Here is a 10924-nt window from a genome sequence, read left to right as displayed (position 1 = left end):
CCTTGGAAGGAGTAACCGTCGGAGATGCAATAATGTCGATCCCACTTAATGTGGACCACAATCACGTTTCAACCCCGATTGCACTTGGGTTTCTTGAAGCAATTCACAAGAACCAAATTCTAGGTTTTTCTTCTTCTTCTTTCTTTTCTCCTTGTCTTTACTTTCATGGAGCAACAATGACATTTACATTCACATTCACACACACACTCCTCTCTCTCTCTCTCTCTCTCTCTCTCTCTCTTCTCCTCTTCTAGTCTTCCTTGTAAATGAAGTTTTAATGAAAAAATAGTATTCTCAACAAGAATCATCAAACTCCATTAATTGGATTTGAAAAAATCTTTCTTGAGAGGCATTCAAGACACACACAAAAGAGTGAAAAATTTCTTCTCTATTTTCCTCTTCTTCTCTTCTCTTCCATTTTTTTTTTCTTTCTCTTGGCAACAACCAATAGATCGTGCTGCCTTGTTTCCAGCAGCTTCCTAAGCCTCTAATGGGGGCATAGATCAAGTGCAAGAGGATGGAAGTCTTTCATTCAAACCCTTAGCCTTCCACAAGCTTCAACTCATTTTTTTGACCGCCTCAGCAACCCCTCTTTCTCATTTCTTCCCTTTGGTGTATAGAGCTCGGAGAGATGAGAATCTCAAATTGAATCACCCAAATAGGAGTTAAGATGAGGGAGATATATCATTTGAAGTTGGACTAACCAAAACACTCAAAATGAAATCTTTGGAGGTTGGCATAGGATACTTCGGCGGCACACGCAACAAGGGCGTAAATCTGACCGTATATCTCATCAAAGGGAATATCTTAATCTAGACCGTCCGATTAAAATAACAGATAGTAAATCTCAGTCACAAGATTTGAATAAGGGAGTCAACTGATGACGTCAGCGATCATCTGTCACTTTTTGTTGTCGATTTTTTATTGGTTACTTTTTCCAGATTTTAAGGGAGCTTGTCTCCCACTCACAAAAGGGAAAGGCTTATCAACCATTGGATCCGAATCCTTCAAGATTGGCTTTAATCAGATCTCATGAGATCCTTTAGATCATAATCTTTTTAATACCTTCTATGCATGCGTGAAACACCACAACATACCTTGATAAGGTGTAGTGCCAGAGCATCAAGGCTTATGCACCTAACCAATCAAATTCCATGTCTAAGCATCTATTTCGTTCATGTCAGCGTAAAATCTCAGCAGCCTTTGGATGGGCATCAAGCCTACGTGGTCGAATCTGGACCATCCATTTCACTTCCTTTTACTCCTCTTTATTATAATCAAGCCCTTGCCTCCATATATTTCAGTGCTTAAAGACCCCCTGCAACTCAGACCTTCAAAATCTTGAAATTACATAAAGCCCTTCAAATTTCAAAAATAAATTCTGAAAAATCCACCCAACATCGAGAGCAACTGATGAATTTTCGGTTTGGATTTTCAAGATGTCTTCACGGAAATATATATAACTTTTTCATACGATATCCGATTGAGATGAAATGAAGTGCGTTGGAATCATGACTGAGACCCAATCATCTGAATCATCCATGTAAGAAGATTAAAATGTCCTAGACGTTTCTAATTATGCATCTTTCTCATACGGAATCAAAATGCGACAAATTGAACCGTTAGAAATATAGTTTTTTTTCGTATTGTTACATGGAGAACATAAATTACAATATATCTTTTTCATGAAGAAAAAATCTTCCAAAAATATCATTTTCACTGTCGAAAATACCCCCGAGCGTAAATAGGTAAATTTTGTCAGTTTTGACCCAGAAACCTGCACCACATACTAAGGATGTATCAAACCACTCCATGCATACCAAGTGCTCTGTTATCTCATTGGTGACACTGGACACTGCCATGTCATCATTTTCATCCACGTCACCCAAATGATCACGTCATCACGCCACATGGCTTTTTTTTTTTTTTAATTTATTCTTTTTTCTATCCATTTGTAGGAATGTTTGAACATGGTGGTGATGCTTCGGACACACTGATCGGAGAAGGGATCGTGGTCGGAATCACGATCTGGACTCTATCGTTTCAAAAGATTAACTTGCTGCTAGCCCGAGCCTCCGCCGATGTTGCAGGATGTTTGAAATTGCCGGTGACGATGATGTCTTGGGCACACTGGCCGAAGACACGGGGTTGTGGTTGGGAGAATAGTACCATGGAGTGGCAGTATTGGGCAGGTTTTGTAAGGCCTTGCCACATGAACGGATCAGATTTTTTATGTTTCATCTAACGGTTAAAATCCCGCTAGCATTCCTTATCCCTAGATATTGCGTTGGCATACCTATCGTTTTCCCTATATATTATTGCAAAATGATACCTTATTTGTGTGTTTGAACTCCTATAAGAGAATTATGGATTTTTTTTTTCCCATAAGGGTTCATAATAACAAAATCCTACATATTTTTTTTCTTAATTTTTGTGTAAATAAAAAAATATAGAATTATATTTCCTTAAAAATATCATTGTGTATTATTGTACTTTCCATATGTATTATTCCAATAAAATTATTGTAACTAATTTGTCACATTGTCACATTGTCACATTTTTATTTATTTTTCAGTGAAAAAACATGTGCAATTATAATGTAAAGAAAATGAGAAGGCAAGAGTGATGCAGCATCAATCTTTGGCACATTGAAACATGATAATGGCCCTTAAACAATATGTAGCCGGGGTTTGAAGATTCGATTAGTTCTAGGGAAAAAAAAATGAAGAAAAGTGAATCATGATGATAAGACAACTGAGAGGTATGGACATATTATTGGGGGTTGGGTTACATGTTAGGAATGTAAATGGATAGTTGAAAATCCAAATTTAATTTGATTTATAATCATATCCGTTTCGAGATGTTTGAATCTGATCACGTCCAATTTGTATTAGATTCATTTACATCTCTAAATTCGTGCTTTATTAAAGTTGTTCAGAGTGGCCACCCCTTAGAAGCACTTGGAGAAAACGATCATGCGTCAAAGATTAGGGTGACAATTGGCTCAGCTTTGATTAAATTCAAGATATTACATGTGGAAACAGAAACCAAATATGAGTTATTCATTGAATTGGCATGAGCAATCAATGCCATGGAGAAGAGTTGGATCCGAGATAGATGGGTGGAGACTATCAACCACTAGTCGGTAGTGACAACTAGGTCTTGACCAGAGTTAGGGGTGTTAAAACCTATCCCGAATCGATAAAACCCAAGTCAAACTAAATCGATCGTTATTGGATTGGTTTTGGACCGAGGTATATTGAGACCCGTTGAAAACCGGTCCAAACTTAACTGACCAATAACCAAACCGAATGACACCGATAAAAACAATATGATTATGAGATTATAAATTAGTGAATTGACTATCCATTTTTCACAATATTAGTGAGAAAAATTTTTATTGTAAGGGGAATTATTACAAATGATTGAATATTAGGTTATGAATAGAGAAACTAATTTGTAAATTATAATAATGCTTCCATTGATTTTCAAAACCAGTTGGATAGTTAAAGGAATGATTGGGGATAATAGGGTTTATTTTGTGATTTCAATATTAGTTATCTTCTTGGTAATTTGTTATCCATTGGTTTCAATATTAGTTCCTTATAATAATAAACCATGATTTAACCATAAAATTAAAGTTTTTTTTTTTTCTGTCAAATTTTGTCACTATAAGTTGTGAATGTAAGATTTCATTATCGTTCAAGCCTAATAACCCGATTTAAACAAGTTTGTATCAGATATTGAAAAATCAAAATAAATCGAAACCAAACTAGATCGAAATCAAAATCGACCAATAACCGAAGTTCTTTAATGAATTGATTTTGATTTTTCTCATTTCTATATCGAAATAAATTTAACCCGACCAAAATCAAATCAAACCGACCAATTGACACCCCTAAGATTCGGGGTACATGTGAGATGTGGCCTGGGGTCCAACCAGCCTGTGGTGGTCATCGCCTTATCCACCTTGCCCCCAATATTGGTTGACAATATTTCTTGGTATATCAAGTCTTATCATCACTTACTACCACATGGAAGGTCCCATCAAAACCATGACTCATTGTCCCAAACTCCCAATCATATTTCCACCAAATCTTCGAGCTTCATAGTTCAGTGATTCCGTTTCGGATTGCTCGAGTCCGGGGATTTGTATCGGAATCGTAGATGATACCGATATCAATCTAGATCGGGTTCAATTGGTGCGTATTGGATCACCTCTGTCCTTTTTTTTACAAAGTATTTTTATTATCTTACCCTTGAAATGATACGGGTAACTGATGCAAATCGATTAAGTATCATGTATCGATCTTAGTTGATACTGATACGATACAATCAATACAAAATCAATAATTGAAATCATAACCGGAATAGACAGGCGGGAATGCATTGGTACGGACTAAGAATTTAAAATTTTAAATGAAAATCAATTATTTTAGGCTGTGTAGTAAAAAAATATATATTTGTACTATTTTCTTAATTTAAGAAATTCTCATTATGTTTTTAATATATCTTGAATCAAGAGAAGATTTCTTTATTAATTTTAAAGTTCAACTGAAAAGGGTGAAGTTTTTCTTGCTAAAAAAAAAAAAAAATTTAAATAAAAAAAAATACAATATAAGAAAAAACTTTACTTTCCTTTCCTTTTCTTCTATTGGTAGTCAAAAGCTTCATTGACTATCCATCATAGAAGCTTTCTTCACACAAATCAAACATCTAGTGTCCCAAAAATGAAATTGTTTTGAAGAAAAACGATTGAAAACAATTGCATTCATTTAAGTAGATCGATATCCCAGTCCAAATCGAATCGCATAACCAAAAAGGAAGAAGGGTTTTCCAAAAAATAAATACCCCTTGAAGAAAGTCTTGACATAAATTCTCCTACTTGTTTCAATTTGTATGATACTTTCAATATGAGGGTTGATCCTTCATGATAGTTGTAGAACAGTGAAACCCTAAAACTAAAGATGTGAATTTGAAACTGAACCGAGTCACTTACATCGAAATTGTAAAACCATTTAATAAATGGTTTGGTTCTAGTTTCAGGTTTAAGACCAATTAGTTAAATGGGTTGGGTCGATTTTAACCGTTTAACCTGTTGGTTTCAAACCGCATTGTTACCGTGAAAATCGAACCATTTAAACCTCAAAACCGATCGATTAACCCGTATAACAATTAAATATTTGATTGTTTTAACAAAACATAATAATTTAATTTAGGGAAGAATTAAGGACCATAGAAGTTGTCCAAGAGTATTTTCAATATATATATATATATATATACTAGTAAGAAATACACGTGCAAATGCACGTGGGAACAAAAATGAGTAATATTAATTCAAAGTTTCATTTGTTCTCTTATGTTGAGAGAGAGAGAGAGAGAGAGAGAGTCGTGAAAATGCTTGTGATAACATAAATGAGTAATTTAAAATCAAAGTTTCATTTGTTTCTCTTACGTTATGTGTGTGTGTGTGTGTGAGAGAGAGAGAGAGATTTTCCATTTAAATTTTTAGAGATAAATCAAGAATGCAACAACTTAAATTTATAGAAATAAAAGAGAGATTATTTGAAATAGAGTATCTAAATCTCCTACATTTGTAACATAAGTTTAAAATTTAAAATTATTTGAAGAAGCCTATGAATATTTGCTGCAACAAATAATAATTGTTTTGGGATAAAGATCAAATGGTATTGGTTAATCTTTTTCTATTTTAATTTTTTTTCCTTTTTTGTCTTCATCGTCCTCAACATCTATGATGCTTCTTTTGTGCGCATTTCGTTCTTTCATAGTATCTATAACAATGCTTCTTGATTTTCGACTTCCTTCATTTTTTGAATCCATTTTGAAGTAGAAATAATAATTCTTTGATAGGCACACATCCAATTTTTGTTTGTACTGCAACACATGAAAACAAATTTGTTATTATCACTATATATTAATATAATAATTTTTTAATGTAATTATAAAAATCAAACTAACATTCAATAATTATACCTTTTCTGATGATCTTGCATATTCAATTGCTGAACATCCTATAAGTGTTTCAAGTTCCTCAAAGATTGTGACAGTTATTATTTCAGTTGAGTCTTTGATCTTGAATTTTTTGAAGTACCTATCAATGAGTAAAATTTATTAGTTTTCTATATTATTAAAGAAAATATGATATATATTAATGAAATTGAGTAGAATACTTACTTCTGTGTATATTCTGTATCATCATTTTGACATTTGTCACATGTTGCATGATCTCCGTTTAATTGTACCTTTTTTTGGCATGTTTTGCATGCGTTGTACCATAGCTTTTCATTCTCCAGATTTACAATATTTCCTTCAAAATAATAATATTTCCTAACTATAGTGAAGAAGGTAAGGTATTAAAATAAATAAGAAGGATAAAATAGTATAAAAAATATTAACCACTAAGCATGAGTACATCTTGTTTCCTATTTTGTATAAATCTTATTTCCTATTATTATGGATGGAGGAAGGATTGGGGGATTTGATTTCCACAAGCTGCAATTTGGAATCTATATTTAGTGTTATAGATTTTTTTGTTTTATTTTTTTGGGAAGAAAAAGAGAAAGATAGATGAAGGGAAAGTGCGATTTGAATTCCATATTAGGTGGTAGTTTTGTTATTAAATAAATAAAAACAAAGGAGAGATTAAGGAGTGGGACGTGAGAGATTTAGAAGAATAAAAAAGCTAAATTGTTAAAATATTAGTTTCTAAATATTAGAGAGAGAGAGAGAGAGAGAGAGAGAGAGAGAGAGAGAGAGAGAGATAGAGAAAATAAGGAGAATTAATATCATGGTAACTATAAATAGGATAATGTGTATATTTTTAAGTGTAGGGTGGGGATTGGATTTTTTTTATAGAAGGTGGCGTGTGAATCTTAGAGAAAGTAGAGAGTGTTAGAATTAAATAAAGAAAAGAAATATTTTATGAAGAAAAAAATTGTTATTATTATAAACTAATATTAGAGAGAGAGAGAGAGGGAGAAAGAGGTGGGATTTGTAGTTTAATAAAAAAACTAAAATTTTCCCCTCTCAAAATAGTACCCTATTTTTTCTCTTAAGCTTCCTTAGAAATAGGGAAGTCAGTTATTTTCATGGTATTATTAGAGAGAGAGAGAGAGAGTGGTGGGATTTGTAGTTTAATAAAGAAACTAAATTTTGCTCTCTGAAAATAGTACCTATTTTTTCTCTTAAGCTTCCTTAGAAATAGGGAAGTCAATTAATTTCATGGTATTCCCTATAAATAGGTAAATTAATTAATATGATGGTTTTTAAAAATACAATAATTTGTATCTTTTTAAGCGTGCGATTGTTTTTTAAAAGAAGTGGTTAAATAATTTAATTCGACCCATTTCAAATGAGCTATAGAATGGGGAAATCAAGATTGACTTGATTAAGGTTCAAGAGTAACAACATATTTTCCTCCATAAGACTCAGCTACAATGTGCAAAGGACTCTTTTGGAGGCTCTCATTCCTATTGAAAAGCTTGCTCAACTCAAGGGTAAATTTCACTATGTCAATAAGATCGATGCATAATAACAGTCAATCATTTTTGGTTTTGACTATTAATCATCGATTCAGTTTGGTTGTGAATTGAGAAAGTTCAGTTCCAAATTGATTAGAAAACTGTAAAACAAATACAAGCAACCTTGATTGGACCAATCCAAAACCATAGAACCATTTTACCCATACAAATTAATCACTTTGATTTCGGGAGTTTATATTTTTAGTATATTTATTGTTGTTTAATATGTTAGATATAGTTTAATTCTTTAAAGGGGTCCCAATGATTTTGTAATAGGACACATCCAAGATCATGCATTGCATTCCCAGGTTAGGTAATAGGAAAAATGACATGGGTTTCATTGAACATTGTCCTAAGGTAATAGGAAGAATTCATGATTACAATTTTTTCCAGAAAAGAATCACCCCCAAGTTGATTAAAAAAGTACTTAAGTTGAATCGTTAGGCTTCAAATCTTTGTCTCTGCTGCTGATGAATCTGAGGATCCAAACTCACCCTCTCCTTCATTCATATATACTTTGAAGGCATTCCATGAATCTGGGGTGCTTTGACGCCATTCAGCTCCAGGTTTCATGGTGAAATGTACATTGCTAGAGTCCTTGTGAATACTGGAGAATTGGCAAATGGTTTCTCCTGCTATGATTCTGAACTCCACCCCATGGAAAGAGAATAAAAAAGATATTGAGAGAGAGAAACACCTTCAGAGAGCCTTCCCCAGTTTCCACTTTTTAAAGAAAGCATTGAGATGAACAAAAATAAATAAAGGAAAAAAGAAGCAAACATATCTTCCTTTAGGATTTCCTGAGAAACTGATGCAAGCTTGAGCTGAATAGCATTACACCACCAATTGTCAGTGAAGAAAAATATATAATTTGATAGCTCAATTCCCCCCCACGCAAAACTTATATGGTAATTAAAAAACAGAGGAAGTTAAGAAGAACAATAACGGACTAACACCAGAAGGTATTGTATGCATCCTATACCTCTTCTCTGCAACAAACCAACAAACACCCGTGGTGGTGAGGGGAGCAACCCACTGGAGAGAACAATGCTAAGTAAAAAAAAAATCAGGATCGATTGCTACCGATGAGGCCTGCTTCCTAATACAATCAAAGTTTTCTGCTCTATCCTTGCCACTGCTCTCCAAACAAACTCGATTTGAAACTCTCGAAGCCATTCCGAAGATTTAACTTCCACTTCTTTAGCTGGCTGACCGGAAGAGGGAAGATGAAATTGCGTGAAGATGCACTCGACGAAGGCGAGTTAGGGGATATCAGGTTTGGTCGGTTAAACGTTTATTTATCAGTATATTTAGTTATAGTAATTAAATTTTAAAAGATTTACAAGATCTTTTATTTTTGAAAAAAAATGGATGCATTAAAGATTTAGAGAAAGTGGAGGATACCAAAAAAGAATAGAAACAATAAGGTATATGAAAAAAATGATAATGAAGAATTTAAGGTATTTAAATAAATAAGAAAGATAAAATAGTCCAAGGAAAAGAGTTTCAAAAGAAGAGAGAGAAAGAGAGAGAGAGAGAGAGAGAGAGAGAGAGAGAGAGAGAGAATCGTGAGAATTCTTTTGGTAGAAAGGGGGTTTAACCGTATGAGAGTTGGAGATTATAAGGAAACTAATTTTTTTTTTAAATATTTTTTATTGATGAAGAAGTTAAACGAAATTAGAAAAGCAATTGAGAGGAGAGAATATAGAAATATATAGATTTGTTTAGTAAAAATAGAAAGAGATAAAATATAGCAAGATAGTGAAGAGAGAAGTAAATTAATAAAGAAAGAATATAATAAAAGATGAGAGAGAGAGAGAGATAGCAATATATAATATTTTTTTTTTAGAAAGATATGGATTAATATAATTTTTTTTTTTTAGAAAGATATGGATTAAAAGAGAGGAACGTGAGAGAGGGGAGGGAGAAATTATTTTAGAAATTGAGAGGAGAGAATATAGAAATATATAGATTTTTTTTAGTGAGAAATTTTAGTAAGATTCTTTTTTGTATTATGAAAACTCTTCAAAATATATATTTTTTGCTTTTCTCTTAAAAAAGATATAGATTTTAAGAAAAAAAGAGACCAACTTAAGAGAACGTGTGAGAGGGGAGGAAGAAAAGGAAAGTGGGAAAAAATGAGGGAGAGATAAGGAAAGGGATGTGATAGGAATAAAGAAACTAAAATTTAGAAAATATATAAATATTAAAAAATATATATAAAGGGTACCAACAATATCAAAAAAATAAAAAGAATTGACTAAAAAGATAATGAGGGTTTAACCGTATGAGAGTTGGAGATTATAAGGAAACTAATTTTTTTTTTTTAAATATTTTTTATTGATAAAGAAGTTAAATTAAATTAGAAAAGCAATTGAGAAGAGAGAATATAGAAATATATAGATTTGTTTTAGTAAAAATAGAAAGAGATAAAATATAGCAAGATAGTGAAGAGAGAAGTAAATTAATAAAGAAAGAATATAATAAAAGATGAGAGAGAGAGAGATAGCAATATATATATTTTTTTTTTTAGAAAGATATGGATTAAAAGAGAGGAACGTGAGAGAGGGGAGGGAGAAATTTTAGAAATTGAGAGGAGAGAATATAGAAATATATAGATTTGTTTTAGTGAGAAATTTTAGTAAGATTCTTTTTTGTATTATGAAAACTCTTCAAAATATATATTTTTTGCTTTTCTCTTAAAAAAGATATAGATTTTAAGAAAAAAAGAGACCAACTTAAGAGAACGTGTGAGAGGGGAGGAAGAAAAGGAAAGTGGGAAAAAAGGAGGGAGAGAAATAAAAAGAATTGACTAAAAAGATAATGAAAATTTTGATGTATTTAAATAAATAAGAGGGGTAAAAAATTCAAAGAAAATATTAGCCACGAAACAGTCGGTTAAACGTTTATTTATCAGTATATTTAGTTATAGTAATTAAATTTTAAAAGATTTACAAGATCTTTTATTTTTGGAAAAAAATGGATGCATTAAAGATTTAGAGAAAGTGGAGGATACCAAAAAATAATAGAAACAATAAGGTATATGAAAAAAATGATAATGAAGAATTTAAGGTATTTAAATAAATAAGAAAGATAAAGTAGTCCAAGGAAAAGAGTTTCAAAAGAAGAGAGAGAGAGAGAGAGAATTCTTTTGGTAGAAAGGGGGTTTAACCGTATGAGAGTTGGAGATTATAAGGAAACTAATTTTTTTTTTTAAATATTTTTTATTGATAAAGAAGTTAAACGAAATTAGAAAAGCAATTGAGAGGAGAGAATATAGAAATATATAGATTTGTTTTAGTAAAAATAGAAAGAGATAAAATATAGCAAGATAGTGAAGAGAGAAGTAAATTAATAAAGAAAGAATATAATAAAAGATGAGA

Source organism: Macadamia integrifolia, chromosome 10 (assembly GCF_013358625.1).
Source record: "Macadamia integrifolia cultivar HAES 741 chromosome 10, SCU_Mint_v3, whole genome shotgun sequence".
In the NCBI taxonomy this organism is placed as follows: domain Eukaryota; kingdom Viridiplantae; phylum Streptophyta; class Magnoliopsida; order Proteales; family Proteaceae; genus Macadamia; species Macadamia integrifolia.
The sequence above is the reverse complement of the archived record's forward strand: the minus strand, read 5'-3'. Positions refer to the sequence as shown.